Source organism: Nannospalax galili, unplaced genomic scaffold (assembly GCF_000622305.1).
Source record: "Nannospalax galili isolate Female #2095 unplaced genomic scaffold, S.galili_v1.0 scaffold903, whole genome shotgun sequence".
In the NCBI taxonomy this organism is placed as follows: Eukaryota; Metazoa; Chordata; class Mammalia; order Rodentia; family Spalacidae; genus Nannospalax; species Nannospalax galili.
The window spans coordinates 888,222-905,325 of NW_008349989.1; the positions used below are offsets into that span (position 1 = coordinate 888,222).

The 17,104-nt window shown below is 38.8% G+C and overlaps 1 long non-coding RNA gene across 1 annotated transcript in view; it reads left to right on the forward strand.

Moving 5' to 3' along the window:
• The window catches only part of LOC115072708, a 52,848-nt gene extending 36,081 nt beyond the window's left edge, over positions 1–16,767 (forward strand). Inside the window, exons 2-3 of the long non-coding RNA XR_003851736.1 lie at positions 16,002–16,075; positions 16,704–16,767. This is a non-coding gene — a long non-coding RNA (uncharacterized LOC115072708). The remainder of the gene's footprint in view (positions 1–16,001; positions 16,076–16,703) is intronic.
• Positions 16,768–17,104: the final 337 nt, after the last annotated feature.

Genomic DNA, 17,104 nt, shown 5'->3' on the forward strand with positions numbered 1-17,104 from the left:
ATTTCCTTATGTGTTGCGGTTCTGTTTAAGCTGTTAATCTCTTCTTGGTTTAGTTTTGGTGGTTCCCATGCATTTAGATACTTGTCCATTTCTTTAAGGTTTTCAAATTCAGTAACATATAGATTTTTAAAGTATTGCCTTATAATGTCTGTATCTTTTTGGTGTCTGTTGTGATGTTTCCCTGTCATCTCTAATTTTGTTTGATCTGAAGGTGCTCTTTCTTTCTTTTGGTTAACAGGGCTAGCGGTCTGTTAATCTTGTTTATCTTTTCAAAGAACCAGCTCTTGGATTCATTCTTTGTATTATTTTATTTGTTCCTATTTCATTAATTTCTGCTCTGATTTTTATTATTTCTTCTTCTCTGCTGGGTTTGGGTTCCATTTGTTGTTGCTTTTCAAGTGTCTTGAGTTGCAATGTCAAGTCATTTGTTTGTGTTCTTTCAGATTTTTTGATATCCGTACTTAAAGCTATAAACTTCCCTCGGGTTTTGTTATGTTGTATTGTCCTTTTCATTTAGTTCCAGGAATAGTTTTATTTCTTTCCTTATTTCTCCTTTGACCCATTCATCATTCAGGAGTGTGTTATTTAATTTCCCTGTGTTCATGTAGTTACTAGGGTTTCTTCTGGTGTTGATTTTAAGCTTTATTGTATTGTGGTCTGATAAAATGCATGGAATTATTTCAATCTTTTTGTATTTGTGGAGTTTTGTGCCCCAGCATATGGTTAATTTTGGAGAAAGTTCCATGGGGCGCTGAATAGAAAGTATATTCTTTGGTGCTTGGGTGGAATATTCAGTAAATGTCTGTTATACCCATTTGATGTATGGTATTGTTTAATTCAGATGTCTCTCTGTTAATTCTCTGTCCTATTGACCTATCTAATGGAGGCAATGCCATTTTGAAGACCCCTACTATTAATGCGTTGGGATTAATCTGGGTGTTAAAGTCATATAGTACTGTTTTTATGAAGTTGGGTGCACCAGAGTTTGGTGAATTTATGTTCATGATTGTAATATCTTCTTGGTCAATTTTTCCTTTGATTAGAATGAAGTGGCCCTCATTTCTTCTGATTAGTTTTAGTTTAAAGTCTATTTTGTGAGATATTAGAATTGCAATGCCTGCTTTTTTCTTAGTAGAATTTGCTTGGTATATTTTTTTTCCATCCTTTCACTTTAAGGTAGTGCCTGTCCTTGAAATTGAGATGAGTTTCTTGCAGAGAACAAAAAGATGAGTTCTTGCAGGTAACAAATGGATGTTTTTGGTTTTTTTTTCTCAATCCATTCAACTACTCTATGTCTTTTGACTGGGGAGTTTAGTCCATTGATATTTAAAGTTATTAATGAAAGATGTGTGTTGATTCCTGTAATTTTTATTTCAGTTCACATTCTTGGTATAGCTGTGCATTTCTATAGTTATACCTTTGTTAAGTTTCTTTCCATAACCCCTTGCGTATAGTCATTCCTTTCTTCAGCTCTTTCAGAACTCTCTAGAAGACTGGTTTTGTGGACATGAATTCTTTCAGCTTATTTATGTCATGGAAGAGTTTTCTTTCCCCTTCAACTATAGTAAACATTTTGGCTGGGTAAAGTAATCTGGGCTGGCATCTGTGGTCATTTAGAACTGGGAATACTTTGGTCCAGGCTCTTCTGACTTTCATATTTTGCACTGAAAATTCAGCTGTACTCCTAATGGGTTTTTATTTATATGTGACTTGTTTTTCTTTTGGAGCTTTCAGCATTCTCTCTTTGTTTTCAACGTTTAGTGTTTTTACTATGATGTGCCGTGGAGAGTTTCTTTTCTGGTCCTGTCTATTTGGTGTTCTGTATGCTTCTTGTATATGTATGGGCATGTCTTTCTTTAATTTTCGGAAATTTTCTTCTACAATCATGTTGAAGATCTGGTCCATACCATTATCCTGAGATTCTTCTCCTTCCTGTATACCTATGATTTGTAAGTTTGGGCTTTTTATGGTGTCACACAATTTCTGCATATTCCATTCTTGTGTTTTCTTAGATTTTTCATAATCTTTGCTTGACTTGTGTAATTCGTCCACTTTATCTTCCAGTCTTGATACTCTGTTTTCCATTTCATTCATCCTATTGGTGAGGCTTTCTGCTGTCATTTCTAGTAGGCTTATTGAGTGTTTCACTTCCTTCTGCATTTCAGCCTGAGTATTATTCAATATTTCTAACTCTTTCCTGAATTTGTTCAGAAGTTTATCCTTATCGTCTTTCAGTTCTTTGATTTCTTTGTGTGTTCTTTAAATTCACTGAATTCTTTTATCATGTTTATAATTGTTCTTTTGAGTTCCATGTCCTGTCTCTAGGAGGTTCTCACTGTACTCCTCTAGAGGACTATTGGTACTTGGTGGGGATATATTATTTTGGTTTTTCATGTTATTTTGTCTCTGTGACTTTGACATGGGATATTTTTTGTAGTTTCTGATTCTTATGTGAGAGTCAAACTTTCTTTTGTTGAGTTTATGTATGTTTCTTTTTGTAAACTTTATGTGTCTTTGTGTAGGCTTCAGGTTCTCTTTTTTGATTTTATATTGGGGAGGCCAAATTTCTTTCATCTTGCTGCTCAGCAGTTCCCACAGAGGTCCATCCAAGTCAGATGAGGAACAGATGCTCTCAAGCTTTCTCCTAAGTTCTGGATCCTTCCAAGAAAGATGCTGGCCTGGACTGGCCTGGCAGCAGGGCTCAGGAAAGATGCTGGCCCCCAAAAGCTGGTGGCTGTGCTACCCAGGGATGCAAAGGGAGGTGGAAGATGGGAACAGGTCCAGAGGGCTCCTGGGGACTTCAGGGAGGAATTGGGTTGGTCTGGATGCAAAGGATCTGGAATCAGTGGGGATTCTGGGCCAAGAGGTCATTCCATGGTTCTGGGGTGCCAAGACAAGAAATGGGCCAGTACCCAGGCTAGGAGGAAAGATGGGGTGGGGGGAGTTGGGAGGTGAATGAGGCTGGGGAAGTCAAGGTGCGGTGGGTGCCAGCAAGGCCAAGTTTTATGACTAGGAAGTTCTACGATACAAAGTCTTTTTTTCCCCAATGTAGTGTATATGTGTGAGTGTCGTGTCTGTGTGTGTGTGTGTGTGTGTGTGTCTGTGTGTCTGTGTACTGTGTGTGCCATATGTATTTATGTGTATGTATCCACAGAGGCCACAGGAGGATGTCGCTAGTCTGGCTGGTTAGCAAGATCCCAGGATCTGCTTGTCCCTGTTTCTGCAGTGCTCTGTCCCCACAATGGCATGCTCACAGCCATGCCTGGATTTTACATGGGTGCTGGGGATTTGAACTCAGGTCTTCATATTTGCACAGCAAGAGCTTTTACATATCAGTCATTTCCCAACCCTGGATACAAAGTCTTTAATGGACTTTTAGTTAATTTTACTAGGAAATAGAAATTCAGAAAAATACCTTAAACTTTGAAAATGGAAATAAATGCCGAAATATGGCTTTTTAGGACCTACCCACTTAGCGTGTCCCTCCAAATAATGGGTCACTTTGGTGGTGGTGGAAAGTATTTATTGTTTGTGAGAAAAGTGTTTTGAACATTTGAAATCAGTACTAGGGAAGGGTTGGTACAATGTGTGTTAATTTGTGTTTTTCTCCTGAATATTAAAACAGAACCAGATTAATGATGCTTTGTCTTAGGCATTTTTGATTTGGCTGTTCAGTTTGGTGGATGAAATCACAAAGTTGAAATACAACACAGTTCAGGAACATCTGAACACATAAGTAGCCAGTGGTCTTAATGCCTCTGAAGTTTCAAAAAACCATTTGTAATTTGCTTATAACCCTGGCAACAAAATTGAATAAGCAAGTTTTCATTTATCTGACATCTAATGTGCTTCTTTAGTAATGAGCTGCATTAGAAAAACAAAAACTTTATTCAAAACCTTCTCCACCCAGTTTGAAACATACTGAAGAGGTGAGACCAGATTATCCATTTCACAGAATTTAGAGTTATCAAGAATCTAGGAACAAGACACAGCGTCAAATGGTACGTGTGTAAGAGACAATGTGTCCTCTCCTGACACATTGACAGAAGCCACTGAAGGGCTGGTATTTAGAAAGGATCACAAGCTGTGAAGAGGGGGATTTTTTTTGTCTCATGCTATGTCACAGTAACAAGAAGAATCTAAATCACATTTCCTGTCATGTCCCAAGATCGAATGTTACATATTTGACTTTAAAGACAGCACAAGTTGAGAAAAAGAAACCAACATGTTTTCTGTGCTAAGGAATGGGAGGGTTTGTTGGGACTTTGAGACATGCTTCAAAGAACAATGTGGGTGGGGAGTTTTTTAAAAAATAATTATCCACTTACAATGTGCTCAGAAAAAATTTAATCAAGACAGTCCCTTGATTTTAGTAACACATGGGATTTTACACTTTCTCTGAGCAATTCAAGTTTCCTTCTCAGAATCTTTTTATTCTTTAGCCTGAACTGTATCATGTCATAAACTGAAACACTTACAGGCTCGAATACAAAATGATTTTTAAAAATACAGTAGAGAGGTTATTTTAGTAATAAATTTTTTTGAAAGATTTGAAAAAATTTTTTCAATGCAATACTCATGGAAGAAAAAGACTTCCTAGGTAAATAAAATATGTCTCTATGCAGAGCATATCTCTTCTATGCTTTCTTGGGAAGATATATTAAAGCCTTCTGTAGTAGACGATGAATAACTAGAGACTGGAGTTTGAAAAGAACTAATTGAGGTCTGGTGAGATGTCTTAGCAGGTAAAGGTACTTGTTGACCCAGTTCCATCCCCGTAATCCATATCAAGGTGGAAGGTGAGAATAGACTCCATGAAGTTTTCCTCTGTCCTCCAAACGTGTGCTGTCACACCCCGTCATCATGCACTCTCTTATAAATAATAATAATAATAGATGAAAACTATGAAAGAAAGGAACCATTTGAAATGACTTTTCCTTAGGAGACTTAAAGTATAAAAAAAATATTCACATTAGCATTTAGAGAACAGCATGGGATACAAAAGCAATCAAAGTAATAATTGGTGACAATGTATTGCTTCACACCAATACAAAAGTCAAACACAAACAAAATCACACCATTTAAAAGAATCCTTTTTGCGGAACCCTATCATAGCTTGTGAACTTGAAAAATAGCATTAGATCTTGGTTCTCTTCTAAATTACCCTTTAAAATGTGTCCATTCTAAACCAGAGTTTTATCAAATAAAAATTTAAAGTTGACTTAAGAACCTCATTGTTTAACTGAGGTGTTTGGACATTTTGAGTTAACTGAATGCTTCTGTATGCCACTTTCTTTGTAAAATACTTCAGGCAGAAAAATGTGTCTGTGCATAGTAGGAATTATTTCTTCACCTAAATATTTACTTTATAAAAGATAATTTGAATTTGCTCATAAATGGAATTTTAAAATGTATGATCTTATTAGCGAGCGTGAGTCAACACGGGTTTTTGACAAATCTAGTTCACTGAAATGACTTCTTACAAACCGAAATACTCATGGTCATAGATGTACCCTGTTCCTCACTTAAAAAAAAAACCCAGAGATCAGAAAAACCCTGTCTAGACATAAGTGCTTACGTAGTTACTATTTGGTTTTTAAATTCCTGGAATATAGCAATAACATTTACCATATCTATTGGACAACTACTTTAAGTCAGACACTTTTCTAGTAACTTTCCATAGTTTTTCACTTGAGTCTCACAAAAGTCATGGGACAATTATCCTCATGTACTAGACAGAGAAAACGAGGTCTCTGAGGGAGGGTAAGTGATGTGTCTGTGTCCCATATCATACTGTAAGTAGCAGAGGCAGCATGGGAGTCGAAGTCTGGCTTTTCCTGAGGCTTCTGCTCTTTGTTTAAACTCCTGGCTGCCTTGTGCAAGATTAAGACAGTGCTGGCTCTTGGATGACCAACTATTTTAGTTTTCACAGGAAAGGGGATTCCTGAAACGTGGGACTTTCAGTGCTAGTTTGAAAAAGTCCTGGGCAAACCCAGGGGAGTTGGTCACTTTATCTCTAATGTGTCCATGTGGCCACAAGAAGACCACATGGTTCTTTCAGATGCTCCCTATTCTCCTTCACCAGCCACACTGGCCAGGCCACTGTTCTTACCAATGAAGTTTAATGTAGAGTTTCCTGACTGGGGAGCTGTGCTGGCTTCTCCCCACACAGGAGAATTGAGCTTGCTGTCTGTAAGTCTACTCTGATCCTTCAGAACTCTTAGATCAAAATGTTCAAACTATTTTCACACTGCCAAACTGGCATCAAGTTAAAAAAGAATATTAATCCAAGACAGGTACATCCTTTGTGTCTGATACCAGCAGCATCATGATGCTCTCTAATTAAAATGCATTCCTTATTAATGTGGCCTGTCACTTTTCTGTTCAGTCTAATATTTTTGCTTAATGAGGTTCCTCACATCTTTTTCACCAGAAAAAAATATTTTAGGTAAAATTTTAAGTTTCTTGATAGTAGAATATCTGCTTTTACTTATCATGAAAGGTAAGATCTACTGACTGCTAATTTTCAGCTGTGGACTCTGGACTCTTATTTAATTTTCCTGTAGGTAGTTTTTCTTAAATAGAAAATGGGGAAATAATATTCCTTACCCTACAAGGTTATGGAAGGTACTGAGTTATTTTATATAAAGTACAAATAATCCCTGGTTCAAAGGAAGTACTAAGAGCCAGATGTGGTGGCAATACCTGTAATCCTAGCATTTGGGAGGCTAAGGAAGGAAGATCATGGTTTCAAGGGCAGCATGTGCTAAAGGTTTTACAGATACTTTTTCTAAGAGACAGAATTTATTAATGTTATGCTTTTGATGTATGTGTTAGTCAGCTTTCTATCACTGTAACAAAATGCCTGAGATAGTGTCTTCAAAGAGGAAAGGATTGTTTTGGCATATGGTTTCAGAGGGTTCCATGGTACTTGGTGCTGCTGTAACAACACATCATCGTCTGCTTACCTCACATCAGCCAGGAAGCTAAAAGAGAGACAGAGAGAAATAATTTATATCCAATGAGCTCCATCTTAAAGGTTCCATGACCCCTCAAGAATGCCAGTGGTTGACATGCAAGTCTTTAACAATTAGGCCTTTGGGGAACATTAAGATCCCAACCATATGTTTAGTTTTATTTTCTGTGGCTGTAATTAAAAAACCCTGACAAAAGCAACTTAGGGGGAAAAGGGTTTAACTCCCAGTTCCAGGTTATCGTCCATCAGTGCAGGAGCGTGAAGCAGCTGGCCACATTTACAGTCAAGAGCAGAGAGAGAGAAGTGCAAGTCTATACTTAGCTCACTTTCATTTAAAAATACAGTCTAGGACCCCAAATCCTGCGGATGTCTCCCACTTTTAGGCTGGGTCTTCCTACATCAATTAACATCAACAAGACAGCCCCCCCCACCCATAGACATGTCTATAGGCCAAACTGATTTAGACAGTTCCCCATTGAGACTCTCTTCCTAAGTGTCAAGTTGACAACTAAAACTAACCATCATACCACATAATGCAGCAATCAGTCTGCTGGATTGGGGAATTGCTCCCAGCATTCAGAGAGGCAGCCACTTTGAACTTGAGGTTGGAATGCCCTTCCCTCTATATAAATTGAGGGAAAGTGTTCTGGTTTTTCTTGTGGCTCATTTCTCCCTTCTTTAAATTATTAATGATTAAAAATTGAACCTAGTTTTGTTAAAAAGAGATGATGCCTCCTGATTATTTAAGATAGACTTAAACCTTAGCATTTATGTGCACTTTAATCCAGTGGACTGGGGTCTCTAAAACAGCATGAGATTGAAAAGTAATGAGCCTTGGTGGTAGCCTAAGAAGATTTACCTGTCTCATGAAAGTGCTTCCATTAAAATGTGAATTTCCAGTGAAGTAAACTACCTTTGTAATTTTGCTGTGCAGTTACTAATACATGATTCAGACTATATGTCTTTTTAAATACCGTATGATGTTTAAATCTCATGGCAGCAATGGTCTGCCATGCTCATTCCACTGTGCCCATGACTCAGAATATTTACTAATGCAGTGCCTCATCCAACTATTGGCTAATTGAAAAAGGTGTAGTTGATTTTAGGAATGGCATGGTAGGATGTCCAGAGACCAATCGGCTTTTAGTTGAAATTGAAGAGTAAATAGGGGGCCATAGAGTTGGCTCAGTAGGTAAGTGCTTGCCACACAAACCTAACAACTTCAGTTCCATCTCTAGAATCCACATGGTGGAAGGAGAGAGCTTGATTTCTGCAAGTAGTTCCCTGATCTCCACATGCTTGCTGAGGCACATGTGCACCCAGGCATGCATGTGTATGTAGACACATAACACACACACACAACACACACACACACACATACACACACACACACACACACACACAGTGCTAACCAAAAAATAACAATACAAACCCAAGAGGCAATGGGATGGCTGGCATGTATCTGAAATCTCAGCATTCTGATAGCAGGAGGGAAGTGGAGACAGGAGAATTCTCTGGAAGCACATGAGCCAGCTAGCCTGGAATACTGCATGTACCACAGCAGCAAACAAGAGAGACCTTGCCTCAAATTAGGTGGAAGGTGAACATATACATGTTAAGTTGTTGTTTGACCTTTGCATTCATGCCATGTCTTGCCAACTCACACTCACACAGCACACATACACCATAAACAAAGGAAGAGATTTGAAATAGCTTGTATGGATTATAAAACATGATTCCTTTTCTCTTTATAAAACAACTTTCTCAAATATAATAGTATTAATAATTGCTTATCAAATTTTATTATGTACCAAGAATTATTCTAAATAAATTGATAACAATATTTTATGATTTAGATTCAAATAATAAATTCATGAGATTATGTAATTCATGAGTTTATGAATTACAATAAAAATGTGAAATACTGACAAATTATTTAAGGATATTTATTTTGGTCGAATGCTTATTTAATAGGCTTTTTTTACCCAAGAGAGCAACAGTCTTTCATTACACTAAGATTGTGTGTGTGTGTGTGTGTGTGTCTGTGGCATATGCATATGTGTGCATGTATGTGTGCAGGTGTACTTGCCTATCAGTGCACGTGTATGTAGAGGTTGATGTTGAATATTTTCCTCTATCACTCGCTACCTTATTTTTTGAGGCAGGGTCTCTTATTGATCCTTGGTGCTTGCCATTTCAGTTAGATTGGTTGGTCAGCAAGCCCCAGGGGAATTGCCTGTTTCTTCTTCTTGGCACTGTGATCACACATGTGTCTCCACTGTGCCTGGCTTTTGTGTGCATGCTGGGGATCCAAACTCAGCTCCTTGAGCTTATGCTATAATCACTTTACCCACTGAGCTATCCCCACAGATCCACACTAAGACATTTTGATATAAAAATGTTATAATGGGTAGAGCAATATATTTATTTTTACTTAGAAAATCACATCACCTAATAATATTCTTCAGGTTTCTTATCCTCTAAAACTAGTTTGCAAACATCTCCTAGGTCATTACATTAAATGTGATGCACTGATCTGAATATGGAGTCAGTCTTTCTGTACCGTTCACCTTAGAGTATTTGGGGTAAGTATTACTGACTGAACTGCCCATCCTTGATATTAATGTTGAAGGTGAACCCAAGACAATATTTGAGTAAGCATGCTTCCAGCATGTCTGGGAAGAACATTGCTAATCAGACCCGATTCAATGCAAAGGTCCGTCTTCCTTTCCTGCTTGTTTTACTGTCTTGTCTCTGAGTTCTGCTCTTTCTGTGCCTGGTTATTCTTTCATCCCCTGAGTGATAGAGAATTCTTTCTAAGGGTAACTAAATGGCTGTGAGAATAAAGTAGAAATTTAGTGCCACATGGATCAGATTTCTATAAGCCACACCCTAAATAATTAGTAATATGTATATTTTGTATCTCTACCCAGGAATTAGGGGAAGACATTTTCTGTTCAATTAGGCCTATGATGCATGGCTGATATGCTTTGAGAGTGAAACAGCCATTTTGCAATCATACTGATGCTAGAATTTTAAAAAATTCCATATCATCTATCTATCTATCTATCTATCTATCTATCTATCTATCTATCTATCTATCTATCATCATCATCTATCTATATATTACTGTGAACACACCCACCATGTTTTCCCCTCACTGTTTTTCCAGTCTATAGCTCCTTCTTCCTGACTAGTCCTCCTCCAAATTTCAGGACTTACTTTCTCCACATTTCAATCCTTTTAATAATAAACCCAAGAAGGAAATGTTGTTTGCAAAGCTACCAGTATATCTCCGAGTTTCATTGTGGGTCCACAGATCCCTTAGCCTTTGTCTAGCAGGCATCTCTGGGGGACAGCTTCTAATGGCCCCTTCTATTTTCTGCTGTTTGTAATCTGGAAATTCCAATTTACTATAAGCATGATCCTGTTCATGTCCATGTCCAGAGGCCATCTGGAAAGACTGTTAGGTCTTATTTTTTTTTGTGTGGATACTGTGAAAGTAGCTATACAAACTATTAATGTACAGATATTCCAAGAATTCATTTCTCTCTACCCTATAAAGATAACTCTGCTTTCTCTGGTTTATGAAGCTCCTACCTGAAATCTTTTAGGGAGCTACCTTGGCAGAAGATTCTTTTTGGCTTCTGAAATGTAGGATCAGAAGCAAGGATGAATGTTAGAAAGGCACTAGTCCTGAAGGTAGGAAGAAAAGCACTTCATCCTCCTCTCCACTCTTCATGTCTGTATGTGAATGAGCTATGAGAGCAGCTGTGGCATGTGAAGAAAGTTGGATTGAGGTTCAAGAAATCTGAGTGTGACTGGTAACAACAATTAGATGTTTGATACTGTATCTAGACGCTTCATCCCTTGCCTAGCACCAAGATTGGAAAACCAAGTGCTTAACATATCCAGCTCCCTTGTAAATATTAGTGGTCATGGGCATGACTTTGGCCATGGACCAAAGTATATAAGAAGGTGAATTACATTTCTGTGTTAAGCTTTGCTGGGAGAAAGTTCTTGATTTCCTTCCCTTTTGACTGTTGATCACAGTGTACTTTGAAAACATGGTGGTAAAAGTCGTTTGCTAAGGATGGCAAGATAGGGAGACAGAGCAACATTGCGGAGTCCTGCATGAACGTGGACTGTTTATCTCTGGGCATTGTGAAGTAAAAACCATACCGTACAACACTGATACATTGTATGGGGTTCTGACAGACACAGATGGTGTTCCAAAAGGCTTTTACAATAATAGAATGAAGAGAAAGTGGCAGTACCAAGGGTTAAGGGGACTATATCAGTCAGGATTTTTCCAGAGAAACAGTCAATATAAGATTTTCAGAAGGGTTTGTTGTGATGAATTGGCTCATGGAATTATGGATGCCAAAAAAATCCAAAATTTACCAGGTTGATGTCCCAGTCCTTGATGTGGGGTCAAGAAGAGCTGATGTTTTAGTTTGAAGGCTGTCAAGTAGAGGAATTATCTTTTACTTAGCAGTGGGGGGTTAGTTTTTGGTTGAGGCCCACCAATATTATGGGGCATGGTCTGCTTTACTCAGTCCACTGATTTGAATGTTAGTCTCATCTAGAACATCCTCACAGAAACATCCAGAAACATGTTTCATGAAATATCTAAGGCACCCTGTGGCCCAGTGAAGTTGGATAGGTATAATTATGCATCGTAAGTTCTAACAAGAGACTTTCAGGGACTAGAAATGGTGGGACATCTAAAGGTATAGGAAGAAAAGGAAGAAGAACGGGTTCAGTGAAGCTACCAGAGCTTGAACTAGAGAAGAGGAATGACCGGGAACTGGTGGCTATACAGGAAGGAAACTGGAAGACCTATGGCTAGCGACCTATGCAAGACCATGCAAGTGAGGGACATTGTGGAAAACAAATATGTGATCCCCCTTTGCCTAAGCCAGAGAGCAGAAGAACTTGAATGATGCTGTCCATGTAAATTGACCTTGAGATTAACCAGTACACTCTAATCATTTAAACCATTTTGCAAACAGACTCTTCATTAGGTTATTTTCTCAAAGCAAGTGTAATGTAACTAAGTCATGCAATCAAATACAAACTTGATATAGAAGGTACAAACAATGGATTTTCATTTATGGATTTTAATTCTTTGATTGGAAGAATACAGTGAATAATGGTTTTATGTTTTGCCCAATTAAAATACACAGTGCACTTACCAGGAACATTTGGTTTACTTTATTATTTACTTATCAAATAGTTTTATCTCTTAATAAATACCCTCAGTGGGATGACAGTAGTATAGGAAAATAAGCTATATTATTTTAGAAAATGGAAAATCAGTATATCCACATTCTTGCTAGTGAAATATTGAACAAATATTTGGATATTTACTTTAAGAGAATTCAAATTACTAGCCTTGTTCTGAAACTGGGTTTAAAGTTCTAGTTAAAGCCAGCATTAGAGATTGAAGCATTTCTAACATTGGAAGACTGTTTGGTCTGTGGCTGGGTGTCCTTAGTTCCAGCTTTGATGGTGCTTCCTGGAGCTGACTGGAGTAGAGATTTGGTTAATGTATTTTGTAGAAATCAATACATGAGGCAGTATCTGGGTCTTCGGGACTCTGGCTGCCTCCCGTGGGCTTTGCAGTTTGGACAAGGAAGGAGAAGAAAGCAGGTCTGGTTTTCTTAATGCTGGCCATTCTGCCCAAGAAAAAGAGAGACTGTTCTTCATGAGACCACCAAGTGGTTTTCTCTGATGAATGGGTAAAAACATACTGTCAGTCATTGACTCACAGTTCACACTTGGAAACAGGCATGGCTCAGTGTTTCTCCAGCTTTGCTATGGCTAATGCTGGTTAAATGGTCTTTAAACATGTGGGTGGGGCAGTCAAGAATGCAAATGAGTGAATATCTGAATAAAGGAAAAATAACTGCATTGATTAAGACTTGGCAGCACTGTGTATGTATGTTGTTAAGAGAAATTGATTCATAACAACGGTGGCCATTTCCCAGAGTCCAAAAGATTTAGTAGAGATGCAGGAATCGTACAATGTATGATAGTCTCCTAGGTCGGCTGGAATGGATGTTGGAGTGCTTTAAAAGGCTTTAAATGTACTTAGTAACACATCAGTTTTTCCATTTGTTTATTTTGAGACACGGTCTGGCCTCAAACAAGTGGTAATCCTCTGTTAGCCTTAACTTATATGGTCTTACAGGAGACCCAAATGCTGAGGAACCTGGGTTTTGTTAACACACCATGATACTGACACAGGTCTAGATGCTGAAGTTTCATATTTTGTCAAGGATATCACTTGGGGATCCTTAGAGTCTGCATAGTTTCCAGTGAAATAGGTGGTAGGCAGTGGTCTATGGAGAGCAATAGAATTAACTATGGAATTCTGGTGATTTTAGTTATTGAAAAATTTATGTATCACTGGAAAAATTTTTCCAAGTTGTACATTCCTTTTTACTTTGCTGTATTTTTTTAAATTTAAAAATAAATTTTATGGGTATGAATGTATTACCTGCATGTATGTAAGTGAACACTTGTTATATGATACCTGAGGAGGTCAGAAGAGGGCTCCCCCGGAAGTGGAGTTATTGATAGTTGCTACCCACCATGTGGATGCTGGGATTCGAACCAGGTCCTCTGCAAGAGCAGCTGGTGCTCTTAACCACTGAGACATCTCTCCAGCCCTAACTTTTCCTGGTGTGCATGTGGTCAGAGGACAACTTATAGGAATAGGTTCTTTCCTTCCACCACATGGGTTCCAGGGATCCAATTCAGATTATCAGGCTTGGTAGCAACTGCCCTTCCCCACTGAGCCATTTGTTGGCCCTTGCTTTTGATTTGATAGAATAAAAATCTAGAATTGTCTGAAAGTATATGAAAAGAATGATTTTGTGCTAAATACAATGAATTTCTGGTTGCTATTACATGCATGCTGTTACGTACAAGGCCTATGTATCTCATCACCGCCTCAAAATTAAATTGACACGTAGACTTGAAAAGCATATTGATTTTTTTGTGTGTAATCTCTTGAGAATAGAAGGTAGAAAAAATATATTCATAATGCCCAATAAATTGTCTTACAAATGTTTTTCCCATGTTTTGGTTACCAATTGAAGTCTAGCAAACTAACCTAAACCAATGGCTGTAAACACCAATGACTGGCTCTTATCTCTTGAAGTTCTGTGGGTTGATGAGATCAGTTGGGTGGTTCTGTCTTGTGATGCTAAGTGGGGCTGTAGTCATTTGGTGGTTCATTTACAAGGTTGGCTGATGGTGCTGACTGACAGGTGCAATTATCAGAATCATTTTTCTTAAAAATATTTTATTATTTTTATTTTATGTGTATGAGTGTATTGCCTGCATGTATGTGAGTGTACCTGTGTCGTGCAATGTTGCGGAGGTCAGAAGATGGCTTCGGATTCCCCTGTAACTGGAGTCAAGGATGGTTTGTGGCCGTCATGTGGGTACTGGGAATCGAACCCGGGTTCTCTGCAAGAGCAGCCAGTGCTCTTAACTGCTGAGCCCCAGGTCTCCAGCCCCAGGTCTCAACTTTTCTTTCCGTGACCTCTAAGCAGGTTATGCTTCTCACATCATGGTTGTTGAGTCCTAAGTGAGAGTGTTAAAGCTTGTGGAAGAGACCACTTTAAATCTCTTAGGCTCAGCCTCAGAAAAAGCATAGCATCATTTCCTTCACACTCTATTTCAAAGCAACTCATAAGGCTGTCCTAGGTCCAGAGGAGTTGAAGGAGACATTTGGTTATGATGTGGATGGGACCCTCTTACATTTGTATTAGACCCAGTATGATAATAGTGAGTAGTGAGGAGTTTTACAAGGTGATTGAATCATGGGGGTGGGGCTTGATGAGATTATTGCCCTTATGAAAGGTTGAAGGAAGAGCCCTGGTCCCTTATTCCCTTAGAGCGTGTGAGGATACAGCAGGATAATGCTGCCTATGAGAATCAGACCTTACCACATGTAAAAGTACTGGCACCTTGATCGTGAACTTCCAGGCCTTCCTAACTATGAGAAATAAATTTCTCTTGTTTATAAATTACCTATCTTAAGGTATTTGGTTACCACAACAGGAATAAACAGAGACCCTTCCTTTGCGTTTTATGCCTCCTGGCTAGTCATTTTAGTTTATGCAATGCTTCTTTCATACTCATCTTGAAATGACATATTGTTAATTTATTAAGATTTTTGTTTGTGTTTTAGGTAAAGTCTCACTATATAGCCCAAGCTGACCTGGAGATCTCAATCCCCTGCCTCAGTTTTCCTAGTGCTAGGATATTAAGCATACATTCCCATACCTGGATATAAGGGTTTTTAATAACAATGGTTTTTAGTGGTAACAAATAGGATTGGAGAGTAGATAATTACTTTTATTCCTAATATCTATGTATGTATGAGGCACAGCATCTTGGGAATTAATTCTGGTTTTGAGTGCATACTAGTCAATTCTAAGCATGCGACATAAGTGAGGGGTTAACAGAGAAGGTGAATGAAGGTTGATTAAGCCTGAAGATTACATAAGGTTCATCCTAGCTCAGTAGTAATGTTTATTGGGCACCATGTTCTTTTGAAGACAAACGTTGCTGGTCCTAGAGAAATCTGAGAGTTCAGTTCTGGATTTGAAACTCCTTGGTAGATTCCTTGGAGAAGGTAGGCTCTGACAACAATAAACTAAGCACTGAGTCTCCCTTCAGTATTGCCCTTAGAACAACGAAAGTTGCAAACCTCATTGTTTAAATAAAAACATGTTTAAATATTTAAAAATAATAGCCCAAGTCATTAATCCATTAAAATATCTTTCTTGTTCTATAGCAATAGTCAGTTTTCATCGTGAAATTGACTGGGTTTAGAATCACCATGGAAACGCATCTCTAGGTGTGTTTTTGAGGGCATTTTCAGAAAGGTTTAATGGAAGAGGGAAGACTCATCTTGACTATGGATGGGCCATCGCATGGATGGGGTCCTGGACTGAGTAAAGAGGAGCTGTCACATTCATCTCTTTCTGTTCTCTGACTGCAGATGCGGTGTGACCAGCTGTTTCACAGCTCCTGCTGCCATAGCTTCCCCACCACGATAGACTGCACCTTCAAACAGTGAGCAAAAATAAATCCTTCTTTCCTTAATTTGCTTTTGTCAGGTGTTTTGTCACAGCAATAAGAAAAGTAACTCATACACCTACCTTGACAAATATCAAATTTGGAATTCTGACTTCTCAGAATTGTATAATAAAACAGTGCAGCTTATGGGAAACTGCCCAGCCCCTTTCTTCTCCCAACTCTGCTTCTCAGCACCCTCCTGTGACAACAGGGGTCTTTCCACACACATCAGAACACCTCAAATTACATTTTGAAGCTGTGTCCATAGTGCTTAAGTTCAACAATTCCTTAGCCTTTCCTATGGCCTATGAGGAACAAATGGCTTCAGCCACCTGCTTTCAGGAGGCACACCTTGGGAAGAGTTCCATTTTAACTATGGGTTGCTCTCTGGGATGTCTGGTGGAGAATTCCAGGGTCTCAGCTACCCAGTGCTGGGTCCGCAGGGAAAGACATAGACACCACAAAGCAACTTTGGCTCCACAAGCTTACTGTGCTGGGGGAAGGGCATGGCCAGAGGAGGGCTAGAGTGAACTGTCTGAAGACAGGGTCCCCTTGTCCAGGTCAATGGCAATCTTACCTTTAGCCATGGTTGTGTAGATGCTCAGTTTGATTTTCCTGCCCACAGGTTCAATAGCCAGTTTTCTATCTTGCACTTTTCCTGTTGCTGAGATACGAGATGGACATTCCTGAGGTTTGTGTACAAATGTAATGAGTGGAGCCAAGGCTGGCCATGGACTTATGCCAGAATGAATTATGGGGCAGTTCCAGATGGCTCAGTGTGGAGGCACTGGATGATGCAATGTAAGTTGATGGCCCTTGTCCAGTGACCTCATTTCTGGGCATGTGGTCACACTGGAATTTTAAGGATTCGGATTTGTTTTTTTAGAACAGTTCAGTAGTTAGAGAATACCTATGTTTCAAATATCTGTAAGAAATCCCAACTATTGCAGTGGTTTAGCAAATGTTTCAAGCAGCCCTCCTTGCCCAGAGATTGGATGTCTTAAGCTGTCTTTTGGTCTTGACTGG